The sequence below is a fragment of the Maniola hyperantus genome, chromosome 1, assembly GCF_902806685.2.
Source record: "Maniola hyperantus chromosome 1, iAphHyp1.2, whole genome shotgun sequence".
NCBI classification, from domain to species: Eukaryota; Metazoa; Arthropoda; class Insecta; order Lepidoptera; family Nymphalidae; genus Maniola; species Maniola hyperantus.
Window position 1 is genome coordinate 9,247,476 of NC_048536.1, and position 17,840 is coordinate 9,265,315.

The 17,840-nt window shown below is 36.6% G+C and overlaps 1 protein-coding gene across 1 annotated transcript in view; it reads left to right on the plus strand.

Annotated features, from left to right (window-relative positions):
• The first annotated feature begins 11,884 nt into the window (after positions 1-11,884).
• The window catches only part of TrissinR (Trissin receptor), a 66,776-nt gene continuing 60,820 nt past the window's right edge, over positions 11,885-17,840 (plus strand). Inside the window, exon 1 of the mRNA XM_034969777.2 lies at positions 11,885-12,079. The gene's annotated coding sequence lies outside the window, so the exon portion shown is untranslated. The remainder of the gene's footprint in view (positions 12,080-17,840) is intronic.

Sequence of the window (17,840 nt, forward strand, 5' to 3'; positions counted from 1 at the left end):
TAGTCTACCACGCTAGCCATGTGCGGATTGATAGACTTTATATAAGTATATTGATAGACTAGATAGTAAATAGATCAGTCTGTCAGTCAGGCCGGAGGAAGTCTTATTATATAAATAGATCTACTTTTGTTGTATTACTACCTACTAAAAATTATGCTATAGTACTTAAACTTTTTTATAACAATAGGTGCTACAAGATGTTTAGCCTTTATTAACAAAAATACACTATCGATAAAATTATCGACACACGCAAGCCCAAAATTAAGAGCGTTGACGCGTGGGACCACTTCACAAGTTCTTTGTTTGTTTGAAAATGAAGGAAATTTTTATATGAATTTGTTTTGTTTGCTGGCCATCTTTTTTTCCGACCGCAGCGATAATCCGTAGCTATCCATACGTATCCGTATGGACGTATTCGTATGGATAGCTTGGCCTTATGTTTCTTAGCATTGCTATGTATATCTTCTCTTATTGTAGGCATTACGAGATACTCGTGTGTTTCCGATGTTTTAGTAAACCACTAAAACAAACGGGGCTTTGAGTACCTATTTACTGTGTGAAAGACTGAGTTTTGATATCACTGTAGTTTTTGTATGTTAGAAATAAATGTCTTTGTTAGAAATAACCAGAGAATGTTTTGTTTCTTAAAAGAATAAGGATTTGATAGGAATATTATTTTTCAATAAAATTAATAATTCATTAGCAATAGATCTTTAAAAAACGCTTGTTCTTAAATATTTCAACCTTTTTATTCGTTATTACTCCTAATATCTGTAGCACTTCGCACATGAATAATTCCTATAAAATCGGTAATTGTGTATGAACGCTCTTAACATTGTCAACCGATATAATTTTTCGAGATTATGCCTCGATCTACAAATATTTTAGTAGATTTTTATCTTATGGACGAAAGAAATTCCTTTATTTACCCGGACTCACATTTTTATTTCGCATACGACTTATAATTACAGTAAAACTCGGCATCTTTTCGAGTTTTGTACGGCAGCTCTAATCACGGTGACAATTGGGCAAAAATGGCCCATAGTAATGTGCTCAAAAGACTTTGATATGAGCGTTTGCTCATATCCGCGGCTCGCCTACCCCGCCCACATGCTTCATCAAGTAGAGGGGGATTCCAACATCAATGGTTAATACAAATATTGACTACTAAACAATGGTAATAATTTTGTCGTGTTATTCATCGTTACGTCGTGCTATCGCTATCTCTTACGCGGTTACACAGTACTTACATCTACCTATTATTCTATCTACGCTATATACCAAAGAATTTTTATGTACTACTACTACTTCGGATGTAATAAGGATTCCTATGTCGATGCTATACTAGTCAAAGTCATGATTCGAATATGTGTTTACAGTAGATACGGGTAACATAGGCGGGAGTTTTTAGGATTCGCTATATTTTGTAGAATTAGGTGTTTCTAAGGATTTTTAAATTATTTACAACAGAAACTCCGAACAAATACCTTTAGAAGATGCCCCACTGACTCCTGTTAAAGCGTTAGATAGCTTTATCCAAGCTTTAAAAGCTCTTAGGCCGGCGATATACCTACGTCAGGTTTTTTCATCCGATCCGATCCGGTCAGGTTACCTGAAGGCACTTGATACACGTCCGATTCTTGCGTCAGGTTTTTTTCTGAACTCAGTCGTTCCCGAACTATCCATCCCGAGTGCTTGCATACGGAGCGAAAAGAAAAGATACGTGTTATTGGTGTTACTGTTACTAATTATTGCATAATCGTGTTGACGCAAAAAAAGAAAAAACGTCGCTATTAGATTCACCGTATATACAATGTACTCTGTGGATTCACCCCTCAATCAATTTGATAAGACTTACTGACAGTCATTTCCATATAAAACTATCAAAATTACCGAGACATCCCGATTTATTTTTATTTTAAGGGGTTCTGTACCCCAAGGGTGCCAACTGTTCGTCCGTCCGTCCGTCTGTCTGATAAATAATGGTTTTTTGACCGGCATGAATATGAAAAAAAAAACTAGAAAGTGTCATTTCTTTTACGATGGTACGGAACCCTTCATGTGCGAGTCCAACTCGCACTTGACTGATTTTATAGAATTAGTATATAGGCTCTTATATCTCGACCTGTCGCGGACTATACTTTTGGTTTTGTACGAACCAAGCATGAACTACTTAATTCATATAAGACTGACACGACCGTGCCTCGTTAAATATAATAAAATAAGTGCCTAGTAGGTACACATAGTAGGATCTACCGTACAGGAAGAATACGGCCCGACCTGTGAGACTGTGTTTGGGTAGGTAGTAGGCTTGTAGTAGGTACTAGATATAGGTACCTACCTATATTTATGTACCGTGAGTCGTCTCTAATTTTAGTAAGTAGGTACCTACCTAGTAAAATTAGAAAAACGGTTCATCATGTTTATAGATGAAACGAGGCTAACGATTATATAGAACAGACAAAAAATATATACTTACCTTATACCATACCTCTATCACAAAGGAAAAAATAATAGAAGGAACTTAATGTTTTCATTTTCTTAAATAATATTCCTCTGTCCTAACTCCTATCTCCTCGTATCGTATCATTTCCGCACAGCCCCCGCGCTAACCCCCGGTGCGGGCGAGCGCGGATGACGTACGGGTGTGCGGGGCGTCCCCCCGCCTCAACCCCGATTGCCGTGTCGACCTGTCGCGAACTATACTGTATAGTAGAAGGGATCGATTTATATTGCCCTCATTTTCTTCACATTTAAAATGTGCTAGAAATTAGAATGGCGACCTCGCACCGGAAAACGTAGCGTTGGAAGATACCCCACTATCACAGCCACTATCGTTCTACCCCTGGCCGACCTGTGGAAACGCGGCCACACGGAGTCCGTAAACCTATTTCATTGTAGTAGGCAAGTATCTATCTACAGCTGACCCACACATAACGGAATCAAGGTCTCACCCCTATAATTAGCTTTCGTTGCGGCAAGCTGGAATTTCAGTTCTTTTAAACCTTCCTGTATTTAATACGCTTAATTAAAAAGATTTAAAGAATATACAAATATACACAACTATAGGTGAAAACAGATTGCACATTTTCTTAGGAGCTTTGGGCCCCCCCTAATATAATTGTTATGTCACCATGGTTTTAATTTCATTTTGTAGACAACTAATTAACTCTTTATATTCTGCAAACGATTTCTATTTATTCACCCTGGTTATAAAGAAATCTTATTTTTTATATTGCTTATATTGAGGTTATAGTTAATTAATACTTCTTCAAAATAAATGCATGTTTACGATTCTAACTGTAATTGTGGATATTTTCAATAATAGAGTGAAAAAAAGTCGTTATAAAACATACTCGTAAAAAAATAACACATTTTTAAAAAAACTAATTTAAGTTTTGACACGACGCCACAAAAGAGGGCCCGTTCACGGGCGATAAGTGCCGAACCAGTACCGAACCGACTTATGTAGGTACCTACCCTACTGGAAATAATACAGTGTAACCAGAACGCTAGCACAAACGGATACATCTGATTACCGATAATATGATACCACAAAAAACGCGAAAAAATATTTAAAAAAAAATCCTATGAGTCAATGCTGCGTCATCAGTGGGACATTGACCCGAGTTTTACACGCTATACCTACATTGCGGATTTGAAAAATACTAAATCACTAAAACTACATAATGAGGCAAATGGTTATTGGTATTGGATTGTGTTTAGGTAGTAAGTACCTATAACAATAACGCTAAGGTTTTGCTAGCGTGCTGGTTACATCCTGTATAGTGGTGTCCAGTGTCCACTACTGTCACGCATTTTCCTTCTTTCACCCCGTTAGCCGCTTCGCTTACCTACTACATACAGTAGCAAATAAAGTCTGTTTGGTTTACCTCATTTTTAGCATTTTCCAATAGGCATCCATCCGTTCGCTTCCACTCTGCCGATGTGCTTTGAGTGCTTTGAGCCAAAAGGAAAGGGGGTGGCCAATGGCTCCGACATCACAATGGGTAGAGTTTTATTTCTAACGCACAATAATTTTTTGCAAGTTTTAGAACTATTTCGTTTACCGATCGCAAGACGATTGCCATCTATTTCAAAGGCACAAAAAACAAAATCGTAAGCGATAGCGTCATGCTACTATTTTAAATCGATTCAGAAAATATCATAGTTTGTTTAGTAGGTAAGTAGGTACCTACTAGCTTTTCTGACGTTAGTAAATGGGCAGTCTTTTAGTGTCTTTTATATACAGCTGCACCTTACCTATTAATACCTAATACCACAGAATATATAATAGACTTAGTTTTAGGGATACACGTACAGTCTATACTCTATCGAATAGAGTTCATTACATTTTTAGGATTCCGTACCTAAAAAGGAATAAAATAATGTACCTACCTATTACAGGATCACCTTGTTGTCTGTCTGTCCGTCTGTCGTGTCTGTCGAAGAAAACCTATAGGGTAGGTACTTCCCGTTGACTTAGAATAATGAAATTTGGCAGGTAGGTAGGTCTTATAGCACAAGTAAAGGAAAAAACCCAAAAATCGTGAATTGGTTACATATGCATCGTAAGAAAAAAATCAAATAGTGTCCACAAAAATAAACTTAATTACATACAGAGGGCGCTGTTGTCATTAACATGCAGTGTTGCACATACTAATGTTAAAATATCTCGTACGATGGTACGGAACCCTTCGTGTGTGAGTCCGACTCGCACTTGACCGGTTTTTTACAAATTAGATTCAAAAAGTACAATTAATATTTCAAGAAGTACCTAGGTACCTAGGTACCTAAACTAAATATGACTGCTATTTTTAAAATGCTAAAAACCACCACAGAAGAACGGTTAACATAGTATTTTCTTAATACTTAACATTATTTTCGAAATATAATTTAAGTACATATTCAACGACATTTTAGCGTTTAAACTACCGTGAGTGATTTCTATTCTAAATAATATCTGTCCCGGCTGTACTCACGTGTTTAGTCGACGTTAGCTCGACTAGTTACGAACCCATCCGGGGTCCTTTTTCAAGGGAGTCCGTTCGCGCACGCGCCGAGGTTTTGACTGCGGGCCGCGCGTGCCGCTGCCCGTAGAGCCCGTTGTGACGGTTTTCGGTGCCCGGATTTCGGTGACGGTTCCAGCGATGAAGATCAGCAAGAACTGTCGGGAGACGATCGGCAGCTGTCTCACAACGGGCTCTACGGGCAGCGGCACGCGCGGCCCGCAGTGAAAACCGCGGCGCTAACGTCGCCTAAACACGTGAGTACAGCCGGGACAGATATTATTTAGAATATTCAACGACACATTAAAACCAATAAAACTGTGCCAAATAATTGATACAGTGATTGCAAAACAAGTATAGTACCTAAGTAACGTTATACTATAGGTACCTATAGTATAATGTGAAGTTGCAAGTTGCAACATGACGGTTACAAAATACATATTTACAAGATTAATTAATATTAAAGATTAATTTCAGTTCAGGTAAGTAGGTATCTTTGATTTCTTATCTGTCAATCACACGGAAAAAATGAACACACTACCTATAAGCTAAGCTGATTCCTAGTTTCATGCCCATGGTCTATCATATCATCGGCCAAATTCGATTAGTCATCATAACTCATAAGACCCCAGCCTATAATGACGCGGAATATTAGGGAAAAGCCACCGACACGTAGGTAATGTTTGGCCTCAAATGAAACCCTAAACCTGTGCCTTAACATACATAATATTATTAACCTACCTACAAGTAGAACCCTCCCATAGTCCGGTAAGCAAAAGAATACCTACGGGCAGTAGGAGAAACTCTTCTTTTGACTATAGTTCATATGCCTAGCTATAGTCGCAGGTGTTTCCACCATAATATATCAGATATGGATCCCAGTTGTGCACTTAGGTCGACTTTATGAGTTATGACGGTACCAATAAACCTACGTTGGGGAGACATTATTCCTATGGGAGTTTCTACTTTCTAGAACATAACGAAAATATTTTGATCTTATGTAACGCCAGCAACGTTCAAGAACTTCGAGTTAAAAATCGCCACGCTCTAATCCAATTACCTACCTATTGCGTGTGCGTGCATATTTTAAATCTCGTATATAAGTACATACAGTATGAGATTTATGGAAATTGAAAAAACAATGTGTATATTATGTAAATATCATAAGTAAACCGTACCCGTATGATTACATTTTTTTGGTAAGTAGAACGTTTTTCCACTACCTACCGTACGACACGACATAGTGCCGTAGCGATTTCGAACGCTTTGTTAACCGACTTCAAAAAAAGGGTATCAATTCGACTGTTTTTTTCTTTTTGTATGTTTGTTACGCGATTACTCCGTCAATAACGAACCGATTTTGATAATTCTTTTTTTGTTCTGTAGGACATACTTTAGAGGTGGTCCCATTTTAATTAGGTAAAGATCTGATGAATATCTTCGGAGATGGAGAACAGAACTCCTCAATTAATAAGCGTAAATTGCTCGCGATCAGTGTAGTAGCTTTGTAAACAGTAGGGTTTTAACCATGCATAGCATATTTTAACCGACTTGAAAAAAGGAGAAGGTTCTCAATTCGAATGTATGTCTTTTTGTATGCTTGTTACGCGATTTCTTCGCCAAATATGAACCGATTTTAATGATTCTTTGAAACAGTAGGTTTTTAACCAGGCATATTATATTTTAGTACGATGGGGCCACTAAAAATTGTGAAATAAAAAAAATTCAAAAAAAATAAAAACCGACTTCAATAACCAATGTTATTTACCACTTCCAATTATGTTCAAAAACACTGCCAATGTGGAGTCGCAAAACACTATGAAGAGTGGATAGACGGTTCGTGCGGCTAATTGGCACCGGCTTAAAAAAATATTACTATAGAACTACAATAACTCTTGTATACATAATATTATATCAATACTTATAATAAAACTGTAACAGGTCAAATTCTGTACATTGAAGATATTTTGAAAATTTTTTTTCGAGGGCACTCTATAATCGATACTGAACACAAAACTGTAATTTTTTTCATTTTTGTCTGTCTGTCTGTCTGTCTGTATCACGGCCGCGCATCACGCTGAAACTACTGAATGGATTCCAATGAAACTTGGTACGATTTGAGGTCATACTATGAGGAAGAATATAGGATACGTTTTATCCCGAAATTCAGCATGGTTCCCGTAGGAGAGGGGATGAAAGTTAAAATGTATACTGAGTTGTAATTCATTAACGCGTAGTCCGATTTCATTTATTCTTTTTTTGTTAGAAAGGGGATATTTTAAAAATTGTTCCGTAAATATTTCAAGGTAATCGGTTTTTAACCGACTGTCAAAAATGAGGTGGTTCTTTTTTCTACATCGATTTTTTCGAGGTTTCTGGACCGATTTGCAATTTTTTTTTAAATCAACAAAAAAAGTTTTCGTGGTGGTCACATTAAAAAATTCTGGATTCAACTCCTTAATCCTGATGCTGCAGGGTTACTGCCCGCCTGAGTTATCAAGATTCAGGAAGTGTTCATAGTGAATTCATATTGTAGGTACCAAGTAACGACTTTATTCTCAGACTTCAAGTCTCAACTCCTCAACCCTGATGATGTAGGGTACAGCACTCCTAAACTATAATGTTTCAGGAACTGCGGATGATGCAAAATTATTTTAGGTACCAAGCATAGGCTACATCATTGAACTTCGGATCCTAACTCCTCAATCCTGATGCTGCAAAGTACTGAAGTCCTAAATCGTGGGGATTTTAGAATTTCTGATAGTGAATTGATATTTAAAAAAAAATTAAAAAATTTGAATCGACTGTTAGGCGAAACGAAGTTCGCAGGGTCAGCTAGTACTTATAATAAAACTGTAACAGGTCAAATTCTGTACATTGAAGATATTTTGCAAATTTTTTTTCGAGGGCACTCTATAATCGATACTGAACCCAAAACTGTAAATTTTTTCATTTTTGTCTGTCTGTCTGTCTGTCTGTCTGTCTGTCTGTCTGTATCACGGCCGCGCATCACGCTGAAACTACTGAATGGATTCCAATGAAACTTGGTACGATTTGAGGTCATACTATGAGGACTTATAATAAAACTGTAACAGGTCAAATTCTGTACATTGAAGATATTTTGAAAATTTTTTTTCGAGGGCACTCTATAATCGATACTGAACCCAAAACTGTAATTTTTTTCATTTTTGTCTGTCTGTCTGTCTGTCTGTCTGTCTGTCTGTCTGTCTGTCTGTCTGTCTGTATCACGGCCGCGCATCACGCTGAAACTACTGAATGGATTCCAATGAAACTTGGTACGATTTGAGGTCATACTATGAGGAAGAATATAGGATACTTTTTATCCCGAAATTCAGCATGGTTCCCGTAGGAGAGGGGATGAAAGTTAAAATGTATACTGAGTTATAATTCATTAACGCGTAGTCCGATTTCATTCATTCTTTTTTGTTAGAAAGGGGATATTTTAAAGATTGTTCCGTAAATATTTCAAGGTCATCGGTTTTTAACCGACTGTCAAAAAGGAGGTGGTTCTTTTTTCTACATCGATTTTTTCGAGGTTTCTGGACCGATTTGCAATTTTTTTTTTAAATCAACAAAAAAAGTTTTCGTGGTGGTCACATAAAAAATTCTGGATTCAACTCCTCAATCCTGATGCTGCAAAGTAAAGTCTAAAGTAGTAAAGTAGTACTAAAGTCCTAAATCGTGGGGATTTTAGAATTTCTGATAGTGAATTGATATTTTAGGTATCAAGCAACGGCTTCACGATGACACTCCCAGTCCGAAATACTCTAACCTGATGATGCAGGGTACAGCACTCCTAAACCATAAAGATTCAGGAACTGTTCCTGGTGAAATAATATTGTAAATGCCAAGCATAGACTATGTTATTGAATTCCAAGTCTCAACTCTTCAATCCTGATGCTGCTGGTGAATTGATATTTTAGGTACCAAGCAATAACAGCTACTTACACTAACAAGCTTAAAATAAAATAAAAACGTTAAAAAACCGACTTCCAAAGACACTACAAAGTGAAAAATAACTTTTGTTTCTACACGTGTATGAATGTATGAAGTCGGGCGAGCATAATAAAAGAAACTAGAAATCAAAGCGTGAAGCTCGCCCGTCTTCGACATAATTATATACACGTGTAGAAATAAAAGTTATTTTTTACTTTGTAGTGTTTTTGGACGTCGGTTTTTTTAATATTTTTATTTTTGTAGTTTAGGAATTAAAGACATTACAATCATCAATTAGGTACATTTAACTTGAAACCCGGAATGTACAGGAATCTTTAAACGTACAGCTCAGCTTAAGCTGGCGTGTGCGATTTATCGAACTTATCTAGGCATAGATGAATAGACATACGGTCTATGATCACGGCATCGTACCAGAACGCTAAATCGCATAGCGGTACGACTTCGCCAGTGGGGTGGTAATTAGCCACGGCCGAAGCCAGCGCAGACCAGACCAGAGGAAATTTAGAATTTATAAAATTCGTAACTGACACTGCCGGGAATCGAACCTGGACCTTCCATTGATAAGACTACAACATTACCGTGCTACAGCGCTTACCACTGTGCCAGGGAGGTAGTCAAAATTAGAATTAATAGGTAGGTCATCATCATGATGGCGGGTAGCTACTGTAATTCTAGATTTGAAACAGCTATTTTAGAAATAAAAATAAAATAAAATAAAAATCTTTTTTATTCGAATAAACTTTTACAAGTACTTACGAATAGTCGGATGCTCTTTTCAAAGAATAGTCGATGTTGAATTGGTATAAAAGTTACGCTTATATAAACTATGGCTTACGTACCTACCAAGCAACGACTTCATGATTCAACTCCATATCCCAACTCTTCAACCCTGATGATGCAGGGTATTGCATTCCTAAGCCACTGTTGATTGTGAAATAATATTGTAGATGCCAAACATATATACCATTATTGAACTTCAAGTGCCAACTCTTCAATACTGATGCTGCAGGGTACTGCACTCCTAATCTATGGGTTTTTAGGAACTGTAGATGGTGAATTAATATTGTACCATTTACTATTGCACCAAACCACGACTACATGATTGAAATCCGTTCACAAAAATCCACGCACTCCATCGAAATCCTATTCTATTCCAAACTTATTCGCCAGCGAGACAAGAGTGGAGAAGACGGATAGGGACGTGTGAGGGATGCAACGGATCAACGTGATTTTTTACATCATCATCAGCCTGCGGACGTCCACTGCTGGACTGCCTTCCCTAAAGAGCGCCACCACACCCGGTCTTCAGCCTTCCTCATCCAGCCACTTCCCGCCAGCCTCTTTATATCGTCGGTCCATCGTGCTGGAGGGCGTCCCACACTATGCTTGCCTACCTACGCGGTCTCCACTCAAGGACTTTCCGGCTCCAACGGCCATCACCTCTACGACAGGCATGACCTGCCTTCTTTTATCCCGGAAAATAAAAGAGTTCCCATGGGCTTTTGAAAACCTACATCCACGCGGACGAAGTCGCGGGCATCAGCTAGTTGGGTAATAAATTAAATTATTTTTTACGTTTTAGTGTTGGTGGTTATTGAAGTCGGTGTTTATTTTTTTTTGAATTTTTTTTATTTGTAGCAAGCACAATGGATGATGACATTCTATTTGAAATCCGTGCCAGCCTAACATCAACATTTTTTAGACAATTTTAAAATGCCATTAAATATTCAAGTTTACATAATATTTGACAAGAATTTAGCTACTTAGGTACCATAACAGATTTGATCTTGGATTTGACTTACTAAATACAGATGAGATGATTTCGGACTCCATGTTTTGTTTACAATTCAATTTTAACCGTATAATAAAGTTGGTAAAGTTGAGTTTCAGTTGTTATCTAAAAGGCCGCTTCAATTCTGCAATGCCCTGACGGTCAGAGAATTGGCAAGATATCAGTTTCTGCTCAGAGCAACTACCGGGACTGTGTGGTCTCAGGAGACCTAACTAGTAACACGTTTCATAATTTATATCTGTCTTGTTATAATAAAACCAGATTTTAGTTGAAAGAAAAATAGCCCAGTACCTATACAAGCTTTAGTCAGTACAAAAATAGCAATAGGTACTTAGTAGTTAGTACAACCACAGAATAATATAATAGTACTAAAATGTAATATAACAATATACCAGTGTATACCACACAGTTCTTTACCACAATAACAGTGGTAAAGAACTGTCTATAAGTTACAACTGATTTATCAACGCTCAACCAAAACCGCGGGGTCAGAAACTTGAGGCAATAGGTTCCTTTAATGACATAGCAACTCACGAAGAAAGGAATTTTGGTAATTTCATCCCCAAGAAAATTATAGGGGATGAAAAATTTGAAAGTCCGCCATTTTTCAAGTTAAGTGTTCATGTATATCCATGAAAATTGGTATTTGGGCCTTCGGTTAAAAATGAAGAAATATTCGCTTTAGTATTTTTAAAAATATTGTCCTCAGTATTATAATTTATGAAGTAAGGAAACTAGCAAATAAGTATAGAAATAACTTATGCTCAAGCAGGTAGGTATAACGGCCAAAATACTGTAAAATGCAGCTGTACCTACCTAAATATTACTTTCTTGTTTTTAGGTATAACAAATTAGATAGATAGTCGCTCTACATAGGTAGGTACAACTAGTTGATCGGGCTACAAAGTATTTTAATCTATAAATAGTCTAAAATAAATAGTAATAACAAATTAAGTCGTTATTAAAGTAAACGACCGTTAATACCCTGGAATGAATGAAAAGTTTTTTAATTACAAAACTGAATAGTCTGGCAATCTATAGTAGGTACCTTATTCGCTGTACACTGAAGGGCTGGTATACGAATTGTTCAATGTTCAGTGATTGTGCAGGCCGGCTTCGACGCGGTCGTTGCGCGTTTCCAAGTCTGCCGGCTTTTCATCTTGTGAATTTTCCGACAGCGAAACATTTTCGAATAAATGGAGAAACTTGTTTAGAAGTGATAACTGTGATCATTAATCGAAAGTTATTTTTTTTAACTTTATATTGTTGCTTATAAAGTTTTTGAAGTTTATTTATTAAGGTAAGCTATACCTACTTACGTTAGTTAAGTTTCAGAAATAATGCACCTATTTTGTAAAATATTTACGACGATTTTACAATGATTATTATATACTTATTTCATAAGTGATAGGTAACAAAAAACTTATTTACGTTTTACCTATCATTTTTAAAACTACAAGATTTTAATTTTAATAACCCAAGCATATTCAAATAAAATAATTTACTTATTGAATATATTTTACGCACCTACCTAGTACCTACCTAAATAGTTATTGTTATTAAAAATTCCTGTAACTAATAATATCCTGTAATAATAATATCTTAACTTAAAATAATCTAAATCTAGGTAGGTAAATCTATATTATAAAGAGGTAATTTGTAAGTTTGTATGTAGGGGGTAATCGCCGGAACTAATGATCCAAGTCTGAAAAAACTTTCACTGTTAGATAGCTACACTATCCCTGATGAGTGATATAATATAATTAATCGCGGAAAAGTTCTTTTTCAGTTAGGTCACGTGGCCAAATACTAGTATTTAATCAACACTATCACTGACTAATTATAGGTATATTATAAATTTATAACACCTACGTACCTAGTTATCAATACCTATACCTACTACCTACTTATAATAAAACTGTAACAGGTCAAATTCTGTACATTGAAGATATTTTGAAAATTTTTTTTCGAGGGCACTCAATAACCGATACTGAACCCAAAACTGTATTTTTTTTCATTTTTGTCTGTCTGTCTGTCTGTCTGTATCACGGCCGCGCATCACGCTGATACTACTGAATGGATTCCAATGAAACTTGGTACGATTTGAGGTCATACTATGAGGAAAAATATAGGATACTTTTTATCCCGAAATTCAGCATGGTTCCCGTAGGAGAGGGGATGAAAGTTAAAATGTACACTGAGTTGTAATTCATTAACGCGTAGTCCGATTTCATTCATTCTTTTTTGTTAGAAAGGGGATATTTTAAAGATTGTTCCGTAAATATTTCAAGGTCATCGGTTGTTAACCGACTTTCAAAAAGGAGGTGGTTCTTTTTTTTACGTCGATTTTTTCGAGGTTTCTGGACCGATTTACATAATTTTTTTAAAAATCAACAAAAAAAGTTTTCGTGGTGGTCACATAAAAAATTCTGGATTCAACTCCTTAACCCTGATGCTGCAGGGTTACTGCCCGCCTGAGTTATCAAGATTCAGGAAGTGTTCAAAGTGAATTCATATTGTAGATACCTACCAAGCAACGACTTTATTCTCAGACTTCAAGTCCCAACTCCTCAACCCTGATGATGTAGGGTACAGCACTCCTAAACTATAATGTTTCAGTAACTGCGGATGATGCAAAATTAATTTAGGTACCAAGCATAGGCTACATCATTGAACTTCGGATCCTAACTCCTCAATCCTGATGCTGCAAAGTACTAAAGTCCTAAATCGTGGGGATTTTAGAATTTCTGATAGTGAATTGATATTTTAGGTACCAAGCAACGGCTTCACGATGACACTCCCAGTCCGAAATACTCCACCCGAGCGAAGCCGGGGCGGGTCAGCTAGTTTTTAATATTATACAATGTTCTGAAAATATTTTATATAGCATAGCAAAAGCTCTAGCCTATAAACCAGCTCTACAATCTACAAAATATTTATGCAAGTATCTTTTACATAAATTATTTAGAAATATTTATAGGTAGGTTGTTAACAATTTTGTTGCCTACCAAATTGTTTTTCACAAAAAGTAACAAAGCATTCAATTTACGTCAAACTTTATTACGTTAGGTATACCATCATCATCATCGTATCACCCTGAGGACAACCACTGTTGATCATAGGCCATCCCTAATGAGCGCCACTACACCCTGTCCTCAGGTTTCCTCAACCAGGTTCCAGTCGTTGCCCGCCACCCGCTGTATGTCGTCAGTCCATCCTTCCGGAGATACGCTTACTATAGTACACGAATTACTGTATTTCTGTTAAGTCTATCAATCAGGATGCCTAATAAATAGATCTAGATCTTAATATTGTAAGTTTTATTAAGAGAAATGCACTAGCGCTCGAGGTGAACTCCTCTTAAATTAAGCACTTAGCAGCCTTAGGGAAGTTCTACGATCCAGTCCCTTGGCCCACCGGCCGTATTTCCAAGGTTAATTTTGTTATCAAGTAGATAACGAAGAATTATGGAATTATGAATTTATGGCTGCAAAACCCACAAACCCCAATAGTAGGTCGTATTGTATTTTGTAATATATACCTAGTTACCTATCTATATTATTTTGTTATATTGTACCTACCTACTGGTTGGTCTGAGAAGCGCTAACCTTTAATTGAACCAACGTATGCTAATTACTCTGACGTGTAATCGGTTTCTAGATAACAATACCCTTATCTTGCGTCATCATGCTACACATCCCTTTAGATTCCAAATATAGAGAGGTACACTAGATTACAACATGGGGTTATTCAAGGGGTGGACCAACAAATTCCTAAAAGACCGGCAACGCATGGACAGTTGCTCTGGTGCTGCAAATGTTCATGGGCGGCGGTAATCACTTAACACCAGGTGACCCGCCTGCTCGTTTGCTGGCTATCCCTATTTTTTTTAAAATTGACCAAAATTAATAGGTTGTTATTGGATTTTGGTTTTATTGTAGAACTAGCTAGCTGTTGCTGCAAAGAAATTTTAAGCGACTGTATAAACACAGATTGCGACTTTGTTTTAAACTATTTAAAGATTACAACCTCAGGAATTATTCATGTCTTCTCTCCTCCTATTAGGATTCTAAGTGAGCAAAGCTGAAAATATAATCTGGGACGTTAAAAGTTCAGACTGTAGCGGATTGCCAAATTAGTCTTGTTATCCTTGAGCTTCAAAGTGTAACGAAAAATAACATAAATCTCGTTTAACAGTTTGAACCGCTCTGACTTACTCGCTGATACCAAATCCACATTAAATCATTAAGTTGCGGTATTCATAGTTACACGACGATTTGCCAAAGTAATGTGAAATAATCGTACCAAAACAAACTGTTATAATGATAGGTATAACACTTAATAACAATTAATGTAACTAATAACAATAACGATATTGTTATTGTTTACTCCGTCTCGTCTCACTGAACAGTTCATAACCAAACCACGTACCTATAGTCGGCGACACCCGCGCTCGCCTGCACCGGGTTGTGCGGGTGTACGATGCGTTCCCTCCCCGATTGCCATTTCGACCTGTCGCGTACTATATTAATGTATTTAATTTCTCCAAAATAAGAAAATGATTCACGATCTTAGGGTTCCGTACTCAAAGAGTAAAAACGCAGCCATATTAATGTCATTCTGCTGTCTGTCTGTTTTCCCGCGTGTCATGGGTCTCCATAGCTCTTAGACGAAATGAGTTCAAACCTGAAGTTTTGGTATTTGTGACCCAACAAAATCTAGACTGCATTGAGTAGAGACTCTACAGTGTCGAGTAATATATTATGTACATATTATTCATATAATGTAAAGGTATACTTTATAGCCTATGTTACTTCCGGATAAAGTACCTACCTTTCTAATGGTGCAAGAGTTATTGTTAAAATTGTCAAACTCTGAAACTATTCAGAGTTTGTCAATTACAAGCAAACAAATCTTTCCTCTTTCTAATGTTGTCTTAAATGCAAATATTATAAAACTTTACAGCTAAGTATTTGCCTACAGGTACGGCTGTTTGAAAAGGCCTGTGATTCACCTCACATGTGCTATTTCATGTCATGTATGAGGTTTCTTAACAGGCAAGTGAAAACTAAGATAACTCGACGTACCGTGCGAAAAAAAGTTCAATTTTTTCATCAAAATAGATATTACGTGTGGTAAATCCACACGATTTGTACTGATGTAATAGCCGTCGTAATCATGTGATTTAGCACATGGTTATGGCTGCTTTAATGATTATATATAGATAATATAGATAGTTTTTAGAGAATGATAAAGAGCTTTTAACGAAAAACAAGAAAGTGGTGATTTATGGCATCGACTTATGAAATCAGAGTCTGTAACTATGCTTATCATTAGGTATACAGTATATTTTAAAACTAGATAGAGTTTCATATAGTTTTGAACTGGGTAGATAAACTAAATTTTCTCAAACATGCATGAAAATATTGTCATTATTTCGAAAAAAGAACACGCGAAGTATCGAATTTTCGGACAAAGAAAATTCAAAATCAATTCCATTGCAGGAGCGTTTTTAGAATTTGGAACATTACAACTCTCCTGCAATGTTGTATGAAACGGCGTGCTGGGGTTATTAAAATACTCTTTGATCGGATCTCTTTTGTCATTCTTGACATACCATACCATATAGTCTCTTTGCTTAGTACAAATTGCGTTTACGTGGCCAGCCAGTCATAAATGCGTTTGCCTGTCGGTACATACATACATACATACATACATACATACATACATACATACATACATACATACATACATACATACATACATACATACATACATACATACATACATACATACATACATACATACATACATACATACATACATACATACATACATACATACATACATACATACGGTTTTATATACGAGTAAACCTCGATTCTGAAAAAAGGGTAACCCTAATTTAAGGCTGAAGCCCAAAATAGGATTCCACGTCTTCAACCTTTTAAATAAAGGCGCAGCCCAAAAAAGGACTCGGGCCTTTTTTTACGAGTGAGCTCTTTTTTAGACTCTTCCGTTAGCTAAGCTCTAAAAAGAACTCCGAGCCCTAAAATAAAGGGCTAAAAAGCTCGAGTCCTTTGGGTCACTAGTTGCAACGGATCAACGTGATTATTTTGCATGGATATAATTAAAGACCGGGACTGGAGAGTGGCATAGGCTACTTTTATCCCGGAAAACAATATAGTTTCCAGGAGATTTTTAAAAACCTAAATCCACGCGGATGAAGTCGCGGGCATCAGCTAGTATAATATAGATTTTGTTGCATGATCTATTGTTATTGCACTCGTAAAAAAAGTTGTTGTGTGCCAATAACAGTACCTAACAGTTAGCTATAATAATATGATGCCATAAATAAATTTCATGTAGTCAATCTATCTGTGTCATCTACCTACAAAACTACCTTAGTGTACCACAAGCTTTTTTACACGTAATTTTCTAAATATATAAAAGGAAAAGCTGACTGACAGACTGACTGACGGATCTATCAACGCAGAGCTCAAACTTCTGGACGGAACGGGCTGAAATTTGCCAAGCAGATAGCCATCATGAGGTAAATATCCGCTAAGAAAGGATTTTTGAAAATGCAACCCATAATCCCTAAGAAGGTAAAATTCCCTAAGAAGGTAAAATAGCAGTTTGAAATTTGTGTAGTCCTCGTGGATGAAGTCGCGAGCTTAAGCTAGTTGAAATATAAAAGTTTTACTAGCCTTTTTATGATCCATTTCTACTATAAAGTACACGAATAATAATTTTGTTACATAACTTGTGTCGGTAGGTACTAAAATTGAGTCAAATCGAGAAATCGTGAAAAAAAGGTCTGAAAAATCAAGTCTTGAATGTACCTTATTTTAGGCCGGCTCGTTCACACAAAAACCGAAAAGAAAACTTAAAATAATTTCTTGAAGATAATTTCGTGTAATTCGATGTTTCGTCGTTTGTGCACTCATCCGTATTCCATTCGTATCCGTGATTTTTCGAAGTGGCCGTCATACAAATACACGACTCATCGATTCGTATTGTTACGGAATCCGTTAAAAGGTTTTATTTGAGCATAAAAC